Raw genomic sequence first — 17,416 nt, 5'->3', positions numbered from 1 at the left:
TAGGGGAAATCTGAATTCGTGGACAATGTTCATCGCTGCACCCTCGGCTTCAGCAGAGCAAACCAGAGCATGTGTCTTCCCTAAGTGTTTTTGTTTATGATGCGTTTTCATGCAGCTATTATTGCGTGCGACAATTACAGGCCCAATTTCCTATGCATGCAGATTAAGCAACAATATGAATGTGGCATATGAGCCACCATAACACGACGAAAGTAGACTTTTGGAGCAGGACTGGCAACAGTTCGTCTGCTATGTGCACTGCAAGAATGGCGGCCGGTGGCATGCTTAGGAGCTATGTATGTGCAGTGCATACCACCTATACTAGATTCATACTGGTTTAATTACGGAAAAAGTATCGGGGTGCAGTAGTGTTAATCATCTGTACATTAGAATCCCTTTATAGCAGCAGCTCTCAAACTGGGTTTCATGGAACCCAGGGGTTCAATGGGCTGCTTCTGTGAGCTCCACGAGCCTGCACAGTGCTCTCCTTCCCCTCCCCCCCCCCCCCCCCCCATTCCTCTTCCCCACACCACCCCAACTTCTTGTTACTAATGTAGATTAGGTAACCGATCTTGCAGCGTTACCTTATTCCAGCTCGTTCCTCAGATTCACGTTGTTAGCTTAGGCGGCACCATCTGCAGCACAGACTTAGCGATTGTGCCAAAGCACTATGAGCCGCCTGCTCACCCAGTGAACCTGGCAGCGTACCAAGTTGTTCCCTCATTGCAATGTAGTATCTAGAACATAGAATGTCATCGAAAAGGTGTAAAGGGGGGGCACGGTGCACAAGGTGACCCATACTGGTGTTCGTGCACTTGTGCATATGGCAACTGAAGGTATGGGGAAGTACATCCAAATTAGTCAAGCCAGAAAGAAAGGTATGCGCATCACACTAGGTTTTTATTTTTTGCTGTCTTGCTCGCTTCAGCAGTATTGGAGCAATGTTCAATTGCCAATGAGCTCATTTGCTGTAAAGAAACCAGCATCTTCTGAAATAGATAAATATGCTTACTTCATGCTGCTATCAAAGCAGGGAGGTGCAGATGATCAGTGAAAGGAGGGTGTGCCGGTACGTTACTCTGTGGCCAGCTCAGCTTATCGAGCCATGTTGGTTTTGAGAATCAGTGACAGGTGGGCGTTGAATAAAAAGCGGATTGCGAAACAAATGCTTACAAAAAAAAAAACGAGAAAAAAACAACGGGACATCCATACACAATAGCATCACCTGACTTTGACAATGGGGTGGGGCAGAGCGGTTCCTTGGCATATGTTGACAGCTTTGAGGTTCCTTAAGAAAAAACAGTTTAAGAACCCCTGCTCTCTAGTAAAGTCACTTGGCCTGGTGAATATGTTTAGTATACCATGGTCTTTACTATATTTACTAGTTTGTGGTAACATGGCACTGAAGATTCTTTCTTGCAGCAAAATATCTATTTCCTGAACATGTTTTCTTGGTTTATAAAAAAAACCTCCTATCTTCTCATCTTTTTACGCAAATTTTTTTCAGCTTTTGGATTTTATGTTTACACTTGTGGAAGTACTAATGCCTTAGCATGAATACAGCGTGGCTACAAAAACAATGCTAGTTCGATTTCATGTGAAAAACTTTGCTTTAGCACGAAATCGTCTTCCACTGTTTGTTATTTAAGAGGCAGTAGTTGACAAATGAGTGCGACAGCCAAGCACGGCAAACCACACACCCCACTTCCACTTCTTGCCACCACTGCCTCGTGCTTTGCTCTGCGCAATGCTATGAACCCATTTCTTCCCTTCCCTATTGCTTGCTGCACTTTTTCTCTTATTTTTTCAGAGGGCTGTGCTGCCTTCTTGCCACATTTGTATCCATCTTTGATTTTTAGTTTCCCTACGTGGCGCCTGCTTCCAATCCTGGCTCTAAAGCCCCGCTAAAGCTGGCTTCTCCGCAAAGCTTATTCGCCTGGCGGTAAAGCCATCTAAAAAAAAATGAAAGGTTATATTTCTTTGCAATCCTAGGTAGCATGCTTGTCGTAATGCCGTTTCATGGGAAGTATGTCGCCACAGCCAGACGCACTTTGCTGTAGCTGATTTTTATTAGTAATGTCTTTACGATAAAAAAAGTGTACAGTCAGTAGAAGGGAACTGGGACTTCAGTTTCTCTTCACTATATCAGTGTTTACTATAGCAGGGTTTTACAGTATCAGCTTTAATTCTGTATCTGCTGCATAATGGCATCGTGGCTTTTTGATTTTGCGCATGCTTTATTAAAGCTAAGTGTAAAAATGATCTGTACTCCTCATCTGTCAAGTATCAGATGCATTTGGTTCATGACCTATGTCAACATTTAGCTAGTGCTCTGGCTATATAATGCTGTCTTGGAATAGTAGAACCAGACTGTAAAGCCTCTGCCTGCTTTGGATGCAAGCAGACTTTTGATGGGTCATAGAATAAAGAGCAGCCACAAGTTCCATCATGTTTCCTTGTGTTGTCTAATTTCTGGATGGTGTAGACATGTTGCTTTTATGACCGAATATTAGAGTCAGATTCAAACCCACTGCTCTGCCAGTTTTGAACCAAAAGCCATTCTTTTTCTGTGTGCTCTGCCAAGTCTCGATATAATGAAGTACTACTTGCAGCTGAAAATTTCGTTAAATTCGGAATGTCAATAAATCGATGTTCCTATGTTTTAGCTGTCTAAATAAAGTAACAGCTTTGTAGAGCAATGCTAGTAGATGGAAACTTGTATATTACGAATTCAGGAATTAAGCAAGAAACTCTAGCGATAATAACTCTAACAAGGGAACTGGATGTTCTTTTGTATATCAGGAGTGTATTGATGAAGAAGAACTGAACAAGGGTAAATGGGATACGCCTCAGTTCACAGATGAGCCAACGTTTCGACAAGTGGACTTGTCTTTATCTGGGTAACAAATGGACGTGAACTCATCACTTTTCTCTGGTGCGCAAAGCACAGCAAGCGCATCTAATATTCAAAGCCACTACCATATGTCGCCAATGGTATCATCATCATACAACATTGTTAACGGGAAATATAAAATTTGGATAAGCTGATCTAGGGATTGTAACAGGGACGCTGTTATATGTTTGTATCGGCCACACCTGTACAGCTACATTGGGCGCGCCAAATCTTTTCTTAGGCCTGATGTACACGTACGATATTTACATCGGAAAGCACCAGCACACAGCTTTATGGTGAGAGATGTGACAAGATGTATCTGGAATTTATCTGTAAGAAGTGAGATGATTTTTTCATGGTATATTTGTTCCATTGTTTCAGCATAAGGAAAAATTATGGTTGAAACTTTTCACTCATATTATACAGCATAGTATTACAGTAGAGTTTTTTTTGTTGTTGATGCCGTGTACTAATTGATCCGTCTCAAGAAAAATGGACTGGGTCACCAGTTTCTTCGTTCTTTTGTGTTGCCTTTCTTATTTACACAAGATGGACTTTAGCATTGCTACCTTTTGCTTGTATTGATGCTCTATACCTCTGCTTTACTTTGCAGGCTGTTTAGGCCAAGGAGCATAAGGGGCCATAAGAAGAAACCATACTTAGTCTTCCATATTGCGCTAGCTCACATAAGCGCTTTCTGGTTCTTTTTGTCAAAGATGTGGCCACCAGTTTGCTGAGCTATTGGAGCAGTGCATTTATGGGCAGCCTTCCAAAAACGTGCTCATATCCTGCACCTACTACGTGTCTTTGGGCTCTCATCTCTTGGTTGTGTGCAGTATCTGAGAGGTGTTTCGGAGCATTGCCATTGCTATGCGTTCTTTCCAATGGTGGATAAGATTGCATGTAGTGAGAACCAGGGTCCTTGTAGGTTATGATGAACCCATCTGGTAGCATGCAACCTGCGTGAAGATTAACCCTTTCACTGCTGAGTATTTTATGGCTGCTCCTCATTCCCTCGTGATGTTTGCTTTTTTTGCATGTTTATGGGGAATGTTATGCTAATAATGCACCATGATGCTCTGCAAGACTTGCAAACAATTTATCCAACTTCTTAGGAATCCCCTTGCTCAGATCCTTCAGCAGCAGCGGCTTTTCTGCAGAGTCTTCGCTCGACAATCCATTTAGCTTGGTTTCTTCATTATTGTCACTCTTATTACAGTCCGAATTCATCAACAGTTCCTGAATTTCTTTGTTCGTCAAAGTGGAAATGCACGTGGTATGCTGACTCATCATGGTTGTGCTGATGAAACGAGGACAAGGTGATGTGGTGGCCGTGATATAGATTTTCTAAAAAAGATTCGCTCTATCTGTTGTGAAAATTACCCTACAAGTTCGGCGGGTTTACGTGACCTCTCCATAGATGGCATGACATGCCGCAGTCATTTTTTTATACAAGTATGGCAATGATGAAGTTAAGAATACAACACGAGTATACTCGACAGTAGCAAGGGTTGTGTGTGTGTTGGTGTGTTGCCTCCCAGTACATTCCAGCTTATACATACAGAAGGAGGTCCCAGAGGCAGCGACTGTATCGGGACCTCCGATAAATGACAGATAAAGATTAATATACACGACAGCAATAATCCATAGTAAGATTAATTGAACGTAGACAATAAATAAGTTGATAATAAAAGTAACATTATTTTGCAACAAAAAACAAACTGAGCAAGCAAGTTAAACACCAAATCAAACAGTAATAAAATATATGCATAAAAAGGCATGACAGTACAGACTTTGAACATGTTAAACCACATAAAAATACATACCACGCAAAGCTGATAACCTAGTCATTACTCGGTATCGGTTTTCTGTTGTTAAAAAGAACCGTTTAACTTCGGATGCAAATCTGTTTTTGTTAAGGGGTTTGACGATGGATGGTAACGCGTTCCAGACCATGATAGCAGAAAAATAAAAAGTTTGTTTCCCATAATTTGTTCATACTCTAGGAAGTAATAAATTTTTGTTTCTTGCGAATCGCGTTTTGTTATCATTTATTAGTGAAATTTGTGGGATAAGTGATACTGGAAGTTCGTCGTTTAGTAACTTGCAGAAGAATGTGCATAGGTTGTATTTAACGAGTTCAGTGACTGCCAGGATTCCATGATTACGAAGTAAATGCTTAGCGCTAGAGTCATTGAAGGTGTAAGTAATTATATTCTAAGTGCCCGATTTTGAATCGGTTGTAGAGAAATTAAATGCGTGTTATAGGTGTTTCCCCAGGCTACAATGGCGTAGGTGATGTGGGAATGTATGAATGCATAATACAAAGACATCAGTGTAGAATGTGAAAAGAAGACTCGTGCTCTGATTAGTATGTGCATGCCATATGCTAGTTTAGTTTTGACGTGGGCAATATGCAGATGAAATTTTAAATGTGAATCTAACTTCACGCCCAAGTAGATGCAGTAATCGCTTGGTGTAATTATATGCTGGCTAATTCGAATACACGGTGGGGATGCAGTAGTTATCTGGCTTGAGGTGAATAAAAGGAAAGAAATTTTTGAAGGATTAATCTGAAGCATATTAAGTTCACACCAGTTTGAAATATGAGCAAGGTCCTTGTTAAGATTACTAACTGCAGTCGATACGAATTTGTCTGAAGTAAAGTGTAAGTGTTAAAGCAGCAGCTTGAGGCACGTGTAAAAAGTGGTTACACACTCGCAGAACATAGCAATAGAAGGGTTGCTTTGGAACATATCATAACAGTGTTGCAGTAGCCTTTCCTAAAACGGGTCTTCCCGTCTACCACAGTGCACAAACCTCAAATGCAACACAGCTTACACGATGCAAGGGAACAGTATTCAAGCATAGCAGTTTTATCATTTATGAATATATGGCAAGAAAGACAAATTTGGGCTGTGTATTACATAAAAGCTGTTTGAGATGACGTTATAACACTCTGCACTAGAGGAAATACCAATGTTTCGAAAGTCAAACATGAAAAAACTTGCTTAATCATTCTAAATTTGGCTGCAAGTTTTTCATTGCGAATTTAAAACCATTTGTGAATTGTCATTTTAAGTTTTTCTTTTGACTGTCACTTCATATTGTTATATATATAAAAGGTTAAAAGTGCTTGGCTTGTTTCTTACTTCAAAACTCAGTATATTGAAAGGTATTGTTTGGTTTTATTACGTTTCGTGTCCTAACGCAACTTGAGTGATGAGTGATGCTGTAATGAATTTCCAAAAATTTTGACCACCTTTGCTTCTCATGACTTAAATGAACTAAGTCACCCACTCTTATTTTAGGACACGGAAACGTGAACGTACCAAACACACAAATTGGAACTGCAAAAATGGCAGAAATTATGCTTTGGAACATAGAAAAATTTAAAGGTAACTTAGCCATTTTTCATTATGAACAAAGGTTATCTTTTTCTCTCATATCAAGTATATTGAAAGAATTTGCAAGAAGCAGTGCCTACTTTTTCAACAAAGAGGTGCATCAGACAGTACAGGAGATTGTGGCTAGGTCTCTAAACATGAATAATAGTTTCATTGAGATCACTTGTGTAGTTGACAGATTCGTTAAACAAAAACAAGGAAACTGATTTATTGTCCCTTCGTTTTGTTTCTCGCTTGAACGGTATACAAAACACAATGCCCCAAAGGGTCTGTTTCGGTGGCGACACAGTCCACTTGGTCCCTCTCATCACCCCCTCTACTAGCAGATGTTCAAGACCAGAGCGGCTGAGTAACTCGAGAGCGGCGCTGCAGTGGAGCAGAGCCCCCTATAGAGTTCGAGGCGGTACCCCAAAGAGGGTCTGTGCGGCTTTCGTCTGTGGACTGAAAATGTGTAACGTCTCCGTCGACAACACTTGTGACATGTTATGGGGTGCAAAAACAGGATAGTTCCACGGTAGCCATCTTCCTGTATCTGCCAACTTTGGCAGGTTGCAGCTGGCTATTTCATGTACCATCATTGGCTGGTGACTAGGTCTTCATAGCAGCCACTTGCCTGTTTCTGCTGTTCTTTAAAAAAGAAAGGAGATGTCCCTCTCCGCTTTACTACCAGTCAGCAATGGTAGGTTGCAGCTAACTATGTTGGGTGCCACCCTTTTGCAGGTGACGCTTCTTGTGGCAGCAGCCATCGTCTCTAGAAAAGAGGATTTTATCTCTTCATTGCCACCTGCCCACAATAACATGGGGTTAGGACTGGGACATCGGTGACTCTGCAATCCATTGGGTCATTACGACAGTAGTATAGTGTATATTTTTTTATCAATTTGGTGGAACTGTGCAAGCAAATTTTATGTTATCCTCGTTATTACAAGTGTTTCACTGCAAGCACAAGGCTTCAGGGGATGATACATGCAAATAAGTCACTGGCATCCTTTGCGTTTGTTGAGTTATTGTTGACCTTGTGTATTAATACTCTGCAGTCTATTATTTCTCCAAATATGCTGCTTTAGTCATCCATTATACTCTTTTGCAATGCAGATGATTTTGTTAATATTGCTTGCCACTTTCTGAGCAAACCTGATCTTTGAAAGCAGTTGTGTTAGCTTTCCTTGCTGTGCTGCCTGATACACTTTCTTGTGCTTGGACCGATAGTATTTTATCTGCTGTTGAGTAAAGCCATGTTTGTGTGCGTTTTTTTCTACTCTTGGTGATACGTTCAGGTGAGAGCAGTGTAAATCCTCCTCCCCCCTTCCCCACACCTGCCCCTATGGCAATGCAGGCTGATCACACTCCTAGCCATCATGAAAATGAGGGCACGGTCTGTTCTGAAAATTTGCAAGTGGCAAGAATTTAAGGCCAGTGCCTGCAAATTTGAATTAATATACAGAGAACAAGCACTCTGAAATCCATGGATCCTCCAATTCTTCTAAATGGCAATACAAAATGCATGGCTGCAGTTTTCCACTCCTGTTTAGAGGCACTCCAAATTCATATATTGAACCCTGCATCACCATGGTTTCAAGTTTTCTCTTTCATAGTCTAGTTGCTTGTAAACTCTGTAGTCGGATCAATCTATATTGAGAAATTGCTTCTTTTCACTATACAATAGAATCTCGTTACAAGAGATACTCGCTTATAAGAGACACTTGAAAATGGTTTGGTTGGTTTTTCTATGCTTGTCATGTTAACAACATTGCATGCAAAAGACATGGTTTCAAGAGATACTCTGTTACTAAGGGCAGTTTTTGGAGGTCCCTAAATAACTTCTTCACTATTTAGAAGAGACAATTAACCCAGGTGGGCTCTTGAATGCAGCTGACTCGTACGAACTCGTATATTGGGCAGTTTAGATTTCTTTATCTAAATTCTGTTTTATATCAGTGTCCTGTCTTTTGGAGCATGTCAGGAACCAAAAGGATTGCCTCCTCTTGACTGGGAAATCAAAATGTCCCTCTTGTTTCAGTCACATAGGAATGTGATGACAGTGGCTGAAACAATAAGAACATTTTGACTTCCCAGTCAAGAGGAGGTGCTCCTTCTTGGTTCCCGACATAATGTAACAAAGGACACTGATATGGGACAGAATTTAGATAAGGAAATTTAAAATGCCACGCATACAAGTTGGTAGGAATTTTTGGTTAAAAGAGGCCGTGGTTACAGGAGAACTTTTTCTGGTCCCTTGAGTGTCTCTTGTAATGAGGTTTTACTGTACGTGCAAAACTAATTCTTAACATGGTTAGCTTGGTTTGGTATGTTTTTTTTGTGCATGTAGCTTATCCCTTTTCTTCTTACAGTCAAGCTTAGTCTATGGGTCACATCTGCATAAATGCTGTTGAGTTAAGTAAGGAGTACTTACTTTACTTGATTTTCTTAGCGTCTCTCAAAAAAATTATGTACAAGGAATTATAATTCCAAATCTAATGTCAGGATCTCTGAATCATCTTCAAAAAGGAGACATTTCATGCTTAATGTTAAAGCATTTTTTTCATTGCTAAGCTTAGTTATTTCCTCTGGTTCTTGAGCTTTAATATGGCCTCTGTTATAATGTCAGTGTAATGCAAGTGTGTGGGTCACAGCAGTGGTTTTTATTTGCAAAAGCTCCATTATTTTTCTTTATACTGACCTTTCTGCATGCAAAAAATTCCTGCTCAATTGCATCCCAAACTTGAAGTATTATGTTTTGTCACAGGCTAGGATTGTAAACCGTATTTAACTTAGACCAGCTGCCACATTGGTTTGGGAAATTGCTTCCCTCGGGCGACGTATTTTGTGTCCAGCATTAATTTAACTATGCAGTATTGTTTTCCTCACACAGACTTGGCGAACACAGGCTGCAAGCGTGTCAAGAAGGTGCACAAGTGCAGCCACTGCAGCAAGAACTTCACAAAAAAAAGCAATCTGGTGCAACACCTGCGAACTCATACAGGTGAACGCCCATTCCACTGCAACCACTGTGGAAGCAGCTTTACACAAAAGGTATCCCTGGTAGGACATCTTCGCACTCACACGGGTGATCGTCCATACCGTTGTGACCACTGTGGCACCACATTTGCTCAGAAAGTGCGCCTGGCCGAACATCTCCGAATCCACACGGGAGAGCGTCCTTTCCAGTGCAACTACTGCAGCAGTGCCTTTGCTAGGAAAGACTACTTGGCCGTGCACCTTCGCACTCACACGGGTGTTCGTCCATACAGTTGTGACTACTGTGGTGCATCATTTGCTCAGAAAGTGCATCTGGCTGACCACCTCCGAATCCATACTGGTGAACGGCCTTATCAGTGCAACTACTGCACTAGCACCTTTGCTAGGAAGGACTATCTGACCTCTCACATTCGTGCCCACATGGGTGACAAGCTATCTCGGTGATCTGTGTACACGGTTTAAGAATATCACTAGGTGTTGGCACTGCCCAGCGGCAAGACCACATCAACCAAATCTTGTTCACCACCTCTCATGCTTTTGAACTCGGACAGATGTTGATATGCAATGGGGATCTGTGGAGCCGCCTTGCTGTACGCACGAGTGCCGGTATGAAAGGAAACCATGAGTGCATTTCCTAACTTTAAGTTTTAGTATAGCACATAGGTACACAGCTTGATACTAGCATGAGGGAAAAATCTTGGCATTCCTGCCAACAAGCTTGTCTTTTATGGAAACGGTAGTAATACTAAGCACTTAATCATCTGAAGCAAGGGCCAGAGTATGGAGAGAAATAAAAATACTTAACTGTACAGTGGGCTTTATTATTGGAAGCTTCGGATAGCATTGACCTGTTTAAGTAACTGTGTTGTCATCAATAATGTGTCATAAAATTCTCCGAGAAATTGGAAGAGGTACAAATTGCACAGCTGTATAAATGTTGCCAGCATATTTTTCCACCTTTTTGTACCCCTATGTTTTGCCTATGTTTTGCTGCACCAGAATGTATAGCTGCAGCAAACTATCGTAGGTCATGAATTTGCCAGCCAGTATTGCAGTGCTATTCTATCTCGGACCTAATGTGGCTCTACTCTTTTTCGATGAGTGAAGAGTCACCACATAGAAGGGGAGGTTCCAGACTTTTAATAATTGGCAGAACTATTCCGTTTACTAATCTTGAAACCTTAGGATTTTGAACTTGGGAATATTGCAGTGGCTTTGAGGAGCTTGGCTACTATGCCAAAGGACACAGGTATGATCTTGTCTCTGGTAGCATCATTGTAGAGGAAGTGAAATGGGAGAGGTGCTCATGTGTTGTGTGATTTTGGCTCATAACAAAGAATCCCCGTTAAGGTGGAGCTCTGTGGTGTGGTATCTTATGTGACATACATGGTGTTTCAGGACGTCGAACTATGATTTTTGCATTTATTATCACACTGTCCTGATTAAATATTTTGTATAGTAAACAAATTCAGTATGGTAACTAGCCTTTCCCAGAGATGTGGTTTTATGTGCTCAGAATTAGCACATTAGCACGAGCCACATTCACAGCTTGGAGGCCTGTCATTTTTCAGCAGCCCAGACCTTTGCAGCTGTTCTGATTACCACTGCATTCATCTCCGATAAATATATATACTTCAGTGACACGCATCAGCTAATTTCTAGGCTCATCTGCACAACAGACAGCCACAGTTGCCATATCCAATCTGTGATTGCCCGGTGCCAGTTCCAGATGAGCAGGCACCAGTGAATCTTTAAAAAGTGGCGCTTAATCTGGACAACTCTAGTAGCCTGATCTACAGGGTGTTTCATCTAAGATTTTACCTATTTTTTAAATATAGGAAAATTAAGTTTTATTGTCGATTCTTCTTTTAGCTGTTGTATTAAGAGTAGAGAAAAATCAGGAGCACTAAAGCGTACTAATTAGCTATATAATTAACTAAGATTAACTAATTAACTTTTTCTTTATACCAGCTAGAAGCTACTTTCAAATTGCAACAGTGAGCTCCCAGTGTGAGAATGCCAAATGGTATTTTAAACGACAAGAAACATGCATTTCTTAAGGGCTGCAGCACTGGCAATTCTGGCCACTTTCGACACACGAAAACGAAACCTAGCAGACGAAGCGCGGAATTGTTCGAACTGACTTCCTAGCACTGCAATACATGCCATCAAGCGACCTTTCATGGAATTTACCACTCGCATGATCATTGCTTGAGGAACATTTTCTAGTGACGTTTTCATCCTTTGTTTTAGGTCATCAAGGCTTGCCGGTTCGGTTTCATACACCCTGCTCTTTAAGTAACTCCACAAAAAAAAATCGAGTGGGGTTTAGTCTGGCGAACGCGGTGGCCATGCAATTGGTCCACCGCGCCCAATCCACTGTTCGGGGAAGGAGCTGTTCAGAAACTGCACAGCCTGTGTCGCCGAATGTGGAGGTGCTCCATCATGCTAAAACCACATTGACCTAAGAGCATTTAGTGGCAACTCGCAAACAAAAATAGAGACACAGTTATTTAAAATCTCAGCGACATAACCCTTGCCAGTATGATTCCCATCAATAAAATAAGGCCCAACAATGCGACCTCGGAAAATACCGCACCATACATTTGCCGACCACCGAACCTGATGGCGATGTGGGCGCACCCAATGTAGGTTCGTCTGGTACCAGTAGTGGGCGATATGCACATTGATCACCCCGTTCCGGCTGAATTGGGCCTCGTCAGTCCACAAGATATTTGCAAGAAGTCACATCACATTGGATTAGACACCAGTTGCAAAAGTCCAGCCTTTTTTGGTAGTCATTCGCTATCAATTCTTGATGCAGACACATGTGATAAGGATGGTATTTGTGCGCTGACAGCAGCCACCAAACAGTGGAAATACTGGCACCGGTCGCTTGGGCGATTTCTCGCACGCTGGCTTCGCGGCGACGTACGACATCACTGCAGTCTCATGTGATTCGGCTGCTGGTGCTTTCCGCTTCCTTCTTTGAGGCTGCACAGATCCAGTCGTACGGAATCGGTTGAGGATGGTCTTGAAAGTTGGTTGCGCAGGCACACGAGAATCTGGATGCTTTGCCTTGTACATCTGTGCTGCCAACTTGCTGTTTTCATTTGCACTGATGTAGGCAATAACAATGTCTACCTTTTCAGCGGTCGAAAAGTTGCACTGCACTGCCTAAGCCATTCTGCAATTGATGTAGTGGCGGCAACATAAGACGCATCCAAAAACATGAGCGAAAGAGCAGAATTGAAAGGTTAAAAGGGCAACTCATTACCGAGTAAAAAAAAGAAAATTTGAAACATCTAGTGGTGCGATATCTGTGCATGTACTGCTTTTCTTTTTATTTCACCCTCTGGGAGCCAAAGCTTGTAGTCAAGAGGGAGGGCTGATTTGCCCATACCATCAGCGCTACGCCCGCACCATGGCAAGCTTCGCCCGCAATGTGTTGGTGATATCTCAAGATCCTACCAGACCATGACGCAGCTCCAGGCGCGTATTTCGCGGGCGGCAGCGGCCGCCTCCAGACGACTGGTTTCTCTCGGTGACGTCACGGCTGCGTCACTCATGGGCGTGCATAAGTGCGCGCCTCGACTGCTAGGTTTCGTTTTCGTGCGTCGAAAGCGGCCAGAATTGCCAGCGCTGCAGTCCTTAAGAAATGCGTGTTTCTTGTCGTTTAAAATACTATTTGGCATTCTCACACCAGTAGCTCACTGTTGCAATTTGAAAGCAGCTCCTAGCTGGTATAAATAAAAAGTTAATTAGGTAATTATTAAGCTAATTAGTACTCTTTAAGGCTCCTGATTTTTCTCTACTCCTAATACAACAGCTAAAAGAAGAATCGACACTAAAACTTAAATTTCCTATATTTAAAAAATAGTTAAAATCTTAGATGAAGCACCCTGTATAGTCGAGTATGAAGCACTTATACAAAATCTTATCTGGTTGGGTTCTGGACCTGGCTGGGCTTCTCGGGTGTGTCATGGCAACATCTTGCACATCACAGCCAGTGCATAAGTAGGCCATGATAAGTTTCCATGGCGTCAGCCCATGCCAGCAAGTAAGCTTGCAATATCGGTACAGCAGTCATTGCCGAATCACAACACAAAATGCTAGTTCTAGCAAACATTTTGCTTAAAAATTGGTTAGTAGAATGTGAAAGATAAGAATCTAATGTGCATACCTTGTGATGCACTCCTGAAGGGAGACACCCACAAAGCTGAAAATGGTTCTGAAAGCCAGGCACACTGCTCCACAGCACCCCCATGTTACTGCGTTTGGCACGTACTAGAGTGCAAACACAATCTGTGTGTCATCTGTAGCTTCGTCGCTGTGGTGCAGTGGTTAAGATGCCCAACTACTGGGCCGGAGTACCCGGGATCAATCGCGACCGCTGGTGGCTGCATTTCGATGGATGCAAAATGAAGACGCGTCTGTGTGCTGTGCAATGTCCGAGAACATTACAGATCCCTGGGTCGAAATTACTCGAGCCCTCCACTACGGCTCCCCTTTCTCTTTCCACTTTCACTCCCACATTCTCACTTTCCTTATGGCATGGTTCAGGTGTCCACAGAAGCAAGTGTGACAGATACTGCACCTTTCTCTTCCTGTGAACCAATTATGTATCATCTTCTGTTGTGGGCGGTGTCAACACCTAAATGCACATATTACATTGCGATTATGTGTGGGCCCCCGTGGCTTTTTGCCTAGGTAGGAAGCTCAGCTTACATCAGCGATCTCATGATGGTAAAAACCATTCCATTGTGACTTGTGTCTAAAGCTGTTGGGTAATAAGAAGCACAGTTTGTAGAGTGAAGAGAAAAAAAATGTTACAGAAGTTGCAGTATTCTCTGAAGCTTACTGAAACATGTTTCAAGCAACATGTTCTTTACAGCAGATTGGAACCAAGCGAGCTGAGTCAACTGTCGCAAATATCCCTAGCAACACTTTTTCTGGCATCTAGGCGGCGATCGATACTGTTGAGGTCTTGTTTTAGGGGGCGAATGACCACTTCCAAACTAGCCACACGGAGCTCGAGGGTATGACAGCGTTCTTCAATAAAGGTCGGGGGAGGGACGTGGGGGACACGAGAGTGTGGCGATGATTGAAGATAGTAACGAGGCTTGGGAGTCGAACGCATTGGAGATCGCCGAGATGGAGAGCACATGACTCTGTGCTAAAGCTGGAAAGGTGCCTGTGCTACTGCTGCGTAGGAGCCGGGAGGGGAATGGAACGCGTGCTGTTCAAGAGGGTAGCCATAGTTCTTAGGGGAACTGCAGAGGAGCCGGCTGAGTGCCCTGGCGAAGGTTTGCAAGCTGTTGGTTGGCTTGGCATAGTGCTTAATTTTCTGCTTATAGTAGGGGCAAAGGGATGAAAGTAGCATGCTCATTTATCTGACAGCATGCAGGCACCAGGGCTGTTTGCACTCGTGAACAGGGGGCGGCGGAGCGATGGATTAAATGCACTTGGGGTAGTTAACAGTGGCACTAGAGCCCTTATTGGTGCGGTGGCCAATCTCGAGACAGCTCGTACACGTAGGAACGCGGGGTTTGTGAGGGCGGCATCGAAATGCTGCTCGACGAAAATGAACAGTGCGGGGATGACAGTACCATCAAATGCACTTAGTACTGTTTCGGTGGACCCCATCATATGCGCGTGGTTATTATATCGGCTGTGTAGGTATCAAGAGGAAAAACTTTGTTAGCGAGTGAATTTCGGCTTCTCGAGGGCCCAGGGCCACTGCACGGCCCTCGCATTACGCGCATGTGTCCAGACCATGTAGGACCAAGGCACTGGCACCCCGGGTTAAACAAAGAAATTGGATGTCCAGGTCCTGCAACAAAATGAGGGTCTCACATTCCTCCCATGATTGGATGGAGGGCTGTCCCTACGGGGGAAGATCGGCAGGGCAGCCAAAGAAAATGTCTATGGTAGCATGCGCCTCTCTACAGAGAGTGCACTCAGGGGAATCGGGTCGGTAGTAGGATAGAAGCTGAGGGATGGGAAGAGTTCGGGTCTGGAGACGCCTTCAGAGAATTTGTTGGGAATGGGACAGCTTGGAATGAGGTAGAGGGTAAAGTCGACAGGCAAGGCGCGCTTGCTTTGTGAGTTCGGAAAACGTGTGTCCGCTCCCTTGAGAAATCCCGGCATGGGTCGCCATATGCCTGGCTGATAAGTCCTCGGGATAGGTGGTCTCATTTCCGGGATTGTCAGAGTGACCCGGCACCCACACGAGCTCAATACGCCTATTAGAATTTAGGGTGTGCATTCTCAATATTTCCCACGCGGAGGTATGGACGGGTCTGCGGATAAAGTTAAGAATGGCTGTTTTGGAATCGCTAAGTATGTACGCCACATTGGTTTGGGCAATTTCTAAGGCTATAGCTGCTTCTGCTTCTTCTGGGGTACAAGGGGGATCTATGAAGTGAGTGAGTGGGGAGGCTTCTGGGTATAAACCACAGCTACTGAACGGTCTAAACCACACGTGGCGTGCACCCAGCGCACATCATCTGAAGTCCCAAACTCTCTACGAAGAGCTTTGGCTCACGCGATGCGGCGGGATTGATGGTATTCTAGGTGGATGTTACTAGGAAGGGGTTTAATAATAAGCACTGCGTGCATGGCCCGTTGGAGAGGGCTTAACTCCTCAGCGTCTGCGGGTATGCGAATGCCGAGAGTCGAGTCTGTGTTTGTAGATATGCCTCTATGTGTTCTTTTATAGTGTTGTGCATTACTAATTTTAGTAGCCTGTCCGTAATAGTGTTCTTCGGCATGTTGAGCGCTGCTTTGGTAGCCATGCGAATTAAGGAGTTGATTTTAGCTTTGTCACCACAGGAGAGGTTCAAGTAAGGAAGGAGAAGCGTAAAGAATGCGACTGAGCACAAAGGCATGCAATACCTTCAGGTTGTCTGCTTCGTCTAGACCGGCTCGTGAGTGTGAAACCATTTTAGTATTGGTGATGGAGTTAGTGGATTGTTTTAGTGTCTTCAGGGTAATGTCGTTTTTCCCCGTGTCCTTTAAGTAAAGTCCAAGAATGCGGAGGGTGGGGGTTTGCGTTATGGGAATATCATGCAGATAAATTGTTATGGGGGCGGTAGGAACACGCCGCGGCCGAAGTAGAAAGAGCGTTGATTTTGTCTGGGAGCATTCAAGGCTAATACTCGCCGCATGGGTAGATATAGCTGTAGCCGTTTCTTGAAGTGTCGATTCTATGTCTCCGTCCGAGTCATATGTGGTCCAAACAGTTATATCATCCGCGTAAATTGTGTGTCCCAAGTGTGGGATGCAGCTTAGAGCCTTTGTCAACGGGATCGTGGGGACATTGAAAAGGAATGGCGAATTTGTTTTGTTTGCTGTTATTTTATTGTGTGAATTCTGCATTGTAAACATCATTTGCCTTCATAACCTACTATGCCATGTACCCATGTTCTTTCCTCCCCTCCTTTTTTTTTCTTGCCAAGTCCCACTTCCCTCTATAATGCCTACCGGGCCAAGAGGGTAACTGAAATAAAAACCGCCTCTTGCGGGGTGCCAATATTACCAAGTGTGAAGGAAGGTGTCTGTAGATCATCTATATGCAGAGAGGTGGTGCGCCCATTTAGGAAGGCCCTGATATAGTTTAGGCCTTAGGGCCATACTGCAGCTCTTGAATGCCTTGCAGGATGGCACTGTGCGTAACATTATCAAAGGCTTTGGTGAGGTCAACTGCCAGGGCTGGTATGGTGCGGGATGTTACTGAGGATAGCATGAGAAATTTGTAGCAGGGCGTCCTGTGCCGATAGATAGGCTCGAAGTCCTACCATACTGCAAGGATACAGTCCATGGGGTTCCATGTATGTACTGCGTAAGACGAGCGAGGATGACATGCTTGAACAGTTTGCCCAGACGTGTGGTTAGGGGGATGAGACACAGATTTTGGGCATTAATGTGGTTATTAGGTTTAGGGATGAATACCATTTTACCGTGCTTCCATTCAGCAGGTAGCTGCCCCGCTCCCCAGCACTCCTTAAGGTATCCAGTCAGTAGTGAAATAGAAAGATAATCTAGGCTTCTGAGCATGACATTGAGGATTTGGTCCTCTCCAGGAGTTGAATTGCGGAGATTAAGGAGGGCTGCTCTAACTTCAACCTCCATAATG

The 17,416-nt window shown here is 43.5% G+C and overlaps 1 long non-coding RNA gene across 2 annotated transcripts in view; it reads left to right on the top strand.

Annotated features, from left to right (window-relative positions):
- The window catches only part of LOC146179751 (uncharacterized), a 32,052-nt gene extending 22,751 nt beyond the window's left edge, over nt 1-9,301 (top strand). Inside the window, exons 3-4 of one of the 2 annotated variants that reach the window (XR_014700759.1) lie at nt 7,021-7,141; nt 9,173-9,301. This is a non-coding gene — a long non-coding RNA (uncharacterized LOC146179751). Of the gene's footprint in view, nt 1-7,020; nt 7,164-9,172 lie in introns of both variants that reach the window. The other variant, XR_014700760.1, reaches the window with a different exon arrangement.
- Nucleotides 9,302-17,416: the final 8,115 nt, after the last annotated feature.

This window comes from Amblyomma maculatum, chromosome 9 (assembly GCF_055883805.1).
Source record: "Amblyomma maculatum isolate TAMU_Amacu chromosome 9, ASM5588380v1, whole genome shotgun sequence".
In the NCBI taxonomy this organism is placed as follows: Eukaryota; Metazoa; Arthropoda; class Arachnida; order Ixodida; family Ixodidae; genus Amblyomma; species Amblyomma maculatum.
The sequence above is the reverse complement of the archived record's forward strand: the minus strand, read 5'-3'. Positions and strand labels throughout refer to the sequence as shown.